The sequence below is a fragment of the Cupressus sempervirens genome, chromosome 9 (genome assembly GCF_028749045.1).
Source record: "Cupressus sempervirens isolate cs-2001-9-10 chromosome 9, ASM2874904v1, whole genome shotgun sequence".
Classification (NCBI taxonomy): Eukaryota; Viridiplantae; Streptophyta; class Pinopsida; order Cupressales; family Cupressaceae; genus Cupressus; species Cupressus sempervirens.
In genome coordinates this window covers 573,204,874-573,210,873 of record NC_143126.1, presented here as the reverse complement: position 1 = coordinate 573,210,873, position 6,000 = coordinate 573,204,874, and the positions used below count along the sequence as shown (strand labels likewise).

The 6,000-nt window shown below is 40.6% G+C and overlaps 1 pseudogene; it reads left to right on the top strand.

The window, feature by feature from the left end:
- Positions 1-3,481: 3,481 nt before the first annotated feature.
- The window catches only part of LOC149539962 (protein NRT1/ PTR FAMILY 5.12 pseudogene), a 71,496-nt pseudogene continuing 68,977 nt past the window's right edge, over positions 3,482-6,000 (top strand).

Genomic DNA, 6,000 nt, shown 5'->3' with positions numbered 1-6,000 from the left:
GTCCAGCCAGCTGAAGGTAAGCAAAGATAGTATTGTGGCTTCTTTATCTCATCATGACAGGATGCGGGAGATGTTAGAAGAGCATATCCAGATGATTCAGTTACAAGGAAGACATAAGGGAGTTCAGGCTAATTCTTCCTGCTGTGACTTACATGCAATTGGTGAAGGAATGGGAAAGACGAAGTTGAGCTATTTACATCTTCTATCAGACCGTGACTATCTTCTTAGCCTTACCAAAGATTATTCAGATGCCTTGAGGAGGAAGGAGGAGGAAGTTTTCAAGCTTTCTTGCGAGCTTGAGGACACTCGAGCAACTTTGGCATTACAGGACTGGGAGAAACAAGGGCAAGGGCACGACATGGAGCTGAGCTTAAGATCATCTTGCTCTCAGTTTTTGACAGAAGAGGGATCATATATGGTTGCTGATAATGTTACGAGTTCATCTTGCATTCACATCCAGGATACAAGGACAATGGCAGACAGGTATGTGAAGTTAATTGGTATTAGTCACATTACTCAGGTAAGTAGTTTGCTTGAGTTACCAGCTGTTCCTTGTTTATGGATATGGACTCAAGAATGTTTTAGCAACGTCTGGGATTCAATTGACTGGAGAACACTTAATGGTAGCGATGATTGTTTAAATACTATCATGGACTGGATTAGCAGAACACCCGGTGTTGTCTTTCTTTGTGCCAGCAAAACATCCGATGTTGGTATTAGTTTTTATGCACCGTTGTTGGGTTTGGTTCATATTTCCAGTCGACCATCCTTGCTAAAAGGTGTTGAAGATTTTTCATATTCGCCAGTGTGTACGGATGAGTCCCAGGATCGTTTTGACCTTGATAACATCCAGGAGGATGAAGTGGATAGTTTTGAAGACACAGTTTCTTTGTCAGTTTCTTTGGGTACAGAAGAGCTTGACAACAGTACTATAATTTTTGACAAATTGGATATTGATATGGACCTTGGAGATGATTCACAAGATATGGATGAGGATACTCCTTTAAGAGCTCCAGAAGAAGATTGTTGGAGACAGTTCAGCCAGAGCCATCATGTGGTTAGCCAGTTGAAAGTTAGTGAGCGAGACATTGCTATCGCTTGTGAGCATTTTGATACTACTCGTCAGTTTTTGGCTGTCACTGGTTGGGGCACTTCTTTGATGGATGAGCCAAGCGGTGGTTACTTTTCTTTGGCAGAGATTCATGCCTTGCGTGAAGCTGTTCGGATTTTGAAGCAGGATTACTTACGATTGGTAGCCGACCGTGATCACTTGGTTGAGTGGGGGAGTACAGCATATGAGGCCCTTTTGGATCGTGAAGAGGAGGTGAGTGAGCTTTCCCAAGAGCTCATAGCGACTACTGAGGCATTAGAGGACACACAGCGAGATCTAAAAAAGTCACAGTTTCAGTTGAAGGAGGCGACCGTGGAGTTGGAGCATTTGCGGTCAAAACCAGCCCCAGACCCAATTCATTTGACTACTGAGGTAGATGATGGTAGTACACTCCTACAGTAGCTTTTGAGGAGCTTATTGTTGAGACTGAAATACATGTTCAGGGTTTGGAAGAAATTGGTCCCAATGAGTTCGGGATACCAGCAGAATCAAGTTTCTAGATTGATTCTTCTCAGTTAGTTGATAGTGTGGTACAGTGGAGTATGCCACCTTCACAGGAGGATCAGTTGTGGTGTGCAGGGAAGTATATTGATGCTTCCTCATATAATTTTTACTGCACTGAATCGTTCATGAAGTATTTGTTGGATAGTGCGTGTGTCCAGTTAGACTCGCATAAGGTGACAGAAGGTGTTCTCATCCAAGATACTAGTGTTATTTGCAGATTGGTTGAGAAGATTATAGGGGTCCTTTCTACTATGCTACCTCACAGGGATCTCGAGGAGGGGTTTGTTGAGTAGAATGCACGAGATCCTGTCCAGCCTAAAATCACTTGGGGTCAGAAAATGGAGCCATCTGTTGATTCCCAGTTCAGTGATGATGAGCCAGCATCAGAGAGTGGAGGTTCTTACCGGCATTATAAAGTAGGGTACGCTCATCATTTCTCTTTTGACACAGAGGTAGAAGATTTTATTTCACGCAGATGTAGATTGGCTCCAGTTTCTTATCATCCATTAGGGGATAGATTGGCACCATCTTTTGAAAATGAAATTGGTAGTAGCAAGTTACTCCGCTTGCAGCATCGACACACCCAGAGTAGTTTTTCAGAGATTGGATTTGTTGGCAGTGTTTCAGGTACCTATGGCTGTTGTCATATCTACAGTGCAGTTGGGTGCAGGTGTCATTTTGACAGGAGCTTGAGTTTTGATAAAGTTGATGTTTCAATTGGCTTGAGTTCCGCAGAATGGTTTCTTCTACCGACATCTACAGTTGGTTTACAGATAATTTCATCAGAGTTGTCAGTTGTTTGGATGTTGAATACAGTCTCTCAGCTACTGGTATTGATGATTTCTCCATGGGAGTATGATGAGGATTGGGATGATACACAGATTTACATTTGGGATCCAGGCAGACTGATTGGTTCATGGTTCAGCCATTGCTTGGGGACAAGCAATTTCAGGAAGGGCGGACTGTCATGTCCCCAATTTTTTGGTGACAATTCGATTTAATTAATTTAATTAATGGTTGTTCAAGGACGACTAATTAGTTATTTTAATTAAATAAATAAATATTAAAAGATGACTTTGTATTTAATAAAGTGACTTTAGTATTTAATAAAGTTACTTGGAGTATTTAATAAAGTCACTGGAGGGATAAGATCAAAAAGGTTCTAGAAGTCTCTGGAGAGGATGGAGAAAAGAATAAATAGGCACCCCGGGGCTCCATTCGAATCAAGCTGTTGATTATTTCTCTTTGTATTTTCAGATTATGATTCAATCACGGGTGCGTTGTGGAAACCTAGGGTTTCGACAATTGACACAGTTGGCCATTGAGAACGATAACTCTCAATTGGTACGCAATTTTGAGGGTGTGAAATATCATCTGAATTATTGCAGATTGGAGGTGACATTCAGTCATTTCATCAGGGACAAATCTGTGGCCTAAGGCCAAATCTTGCGATTCATTGATCATTGGAGGTTTAGTTAGAAAGGGATTAACTAACTGCAGTATTAGAGGAAATTCGGAAGGAAGTCGGGAATAAAGTTTAAAGAGACAAGGATCCGATTCAGAACAACAGGAGATCCAAATCACCATTACAGAATCCCAGGGCAGCATCAATATCGGATCCGACTCCATCAGACGACGTCAATTCCAGCGAGTGTCGAAGGGAAGTTTTCTGGACAGCGTTCCATCCGCTGAGGCGAAAACAACATTAACGTGGGAAAAGGAAATGGAGGGTTAGTTTCTTCTCACTAGTGGGCCGCGCATTGAGTTTAATCTCTGCAATTCCGCGCAGGTCAAAATGGTGACAGCAGCTTGTTACAGTCGTCCATACTTAGTGGTCTTTCATAAACTAGGAGCGGTCTCTTTCCCATGTCCGAGGAGGAATATTTGCTTAGGCTAGATGATGTAGCAAACAACTTAAATGTTGAGGAGTTGCCAAGTCCCTCCGAACTGAACTGCTTGGAGGAAATCGAGATCCGGTCTTGTGAGGAGCTGCAGAACATCGGGCTGCCCACAACACTCTCCAAATTAGGTATATTCGGATGTACAGTTGCAAGGGATAGCAGGAACTGCCGCTCTTATAAAGCTTACACAGCTGTGCATTGCCGAGCGCCCTGCGCTTGAGTTGCCCTATCTAGGCAGACTGATCTGCGAAGACTCTTGTAAGAATCTACAGAACATTAATCAGCGGCTGAAGAGTTACATGTACCTGAATATACGGGACTGAGTAATTGCAGCAACATGGTATTTCGTCGATAGGTGGAAGAGTTTGCCAAGGCGTACGTGTCTGACCGGTAAAGCAGTGGATGGAGCAGAGTCGTCTTTAAATGAGCATCGGTTCTATAGCCGATGAAAATTTGTGCCACGGCAGAGGAAGAAATGGTCCATTTACTAGCGGGACATGACCACGTATTCTGATCTTTCTTTGGCGGATTATATAGAGGAGAGACGGCACCACATCCTTTCCATTGGGTGATGACTCTGAATTGAATCCTGTTATCCGATCACCAGGTTCTTCATTGCTCAGTTGTAATTCTTTTAAACTTTGTTATTCTTCAATTTGATTGTTAAAAAATACAAGGGTGTTGTATCTCTTGCAAATTCATCTTTCATAAGGGTTAGCCTTGTCTCATATGTTTGATGAGTAACTACTCTTTAGTATTGTTACTTTAGTGTCTTATTAGTAAGGTTCACTCAATGGTATCTAAGTTTGACTGCAAACGGCTTGACAAAATGTCAGAATCTTGAGGTAATAAGTTTATTCTGAAGTATAAAGAGTTATTTTTGGTGCTTAAAGGGTCGATAATCCGTTGGGGTTATTACAGCAGAGATGCTAATGAAGAGCTTCACCAAAGTGGTAGAGCATATCAGGGACAACAAACACCCCAAGGCCGAAGATTTCTCCACGCTGGCGAGTGTTGAGGCCATGCTGCGCTTTAACCAAAACCTGATGCCATGACAGAACTTGAAGATGAAAGAATATAGGTGGCAGAAAGATGCGTGTCGGGCTCGGCTTTTAAGCCTAAAAAACCCCCACCCTGCCGCAACTCAAGAATTGGTGGCCACGTTTCATAGCTGGAAATTAGTGCGGCAGACGGTCGAAGAAGAAGAGGAGGAAACAAGTGAAGGCGCGAGAGTTAAAGGAATAGCTAGGCATTTTTCTTTTTAGTTTTTATAACTGTTTCTTGTTTTTAACCAAAAGAGCTGGGCTTTAATGGAGGCTCTTTTTGGGATTTCAAACTATAAATGCTGGGGCATTAAACCTTTTTAAGTTTAAAGTAATAGTATCTTTAGCAATAGATAGTTAAGTAGCAGACAGTGTTAAAAAAAAAAAAGAGCAAGCTGATATAATATATGCATCTTTGAGCTTTTAGAAGACTTTGAGCATGAAAGTTATGGTATTCATATATTAAAGATTTGGGATTTACGCTTTGAGACTTTGTGTTCGAGGCATTATGTTATCGTTACTTTGTGAGTGAAAATTGTGAATCTCGAATCCTTAGCTGCTGTTCCTTTTTATGTAAGTTGATTAAGAATTAGTTTAGTTTCAGTATCATTTTTGCTTAAAAGGTTTCATGTAATGAAGTGAGATCATGCTTTGAAATGGACTCTATTTACATGATAGTTTTCCATTTCATTATAGTTTCGTGATTGATGCTGTTAATCACCTCGTTGCCGAAGAGCAATCGAGAGACCCTTAAGCATTTTTTGGTAAAAGTGTGAAAATAATTTCAATTCATTGTAAATCCGAAAAGGGAGCTGTACCTTGAGAAAATTCAGAGAAGAAGTTAAAGAGTAGGCTAGAAACTTCTTCAACTGTTGTGAATAGTTGTTTTCCCCTAAGAAATGGGCATCGAGTAAAATCAGTTAATTGTAAAGGTGGGACAATCTGTTCACCAACAAGAACTAAACTTTAGCTCAATACCCATCTTTTTCCACAAAGTCTTCCAAAAATAACCAACAAACTTACTATCTTTGTCACAAATAATACTTCTTGGTAATCCATGCAATCTCAAAATCTCTTTAAAGAAAAGTTCAGCAACATGCTCAACATCTGATGTCTCCTTACATAGTATGAAATGAGCCATCTTAGAAAATCTGTCTACTACAAAAAATATAGAATTATACCCCTTCAATGTCTTAGGCAATCCAAGAAAAAAATCCATACTGATGTCAGTCAAGGGTTTCTCAGGAATAGTAATAGATGTATACAAACTACTATTTTGACTCACCCCTTTTGCAATTTGACAAACTCCACAACTCTTTACAAATTTTTGAACATCCTTATACATTTGTGGCCAATAATACTTCTCTTTCAACAAACTCAATGTGTTATCAATTCCAAAATGTCCAGCTAATCCACCACTATGCTTTTCCTTAATCAGATT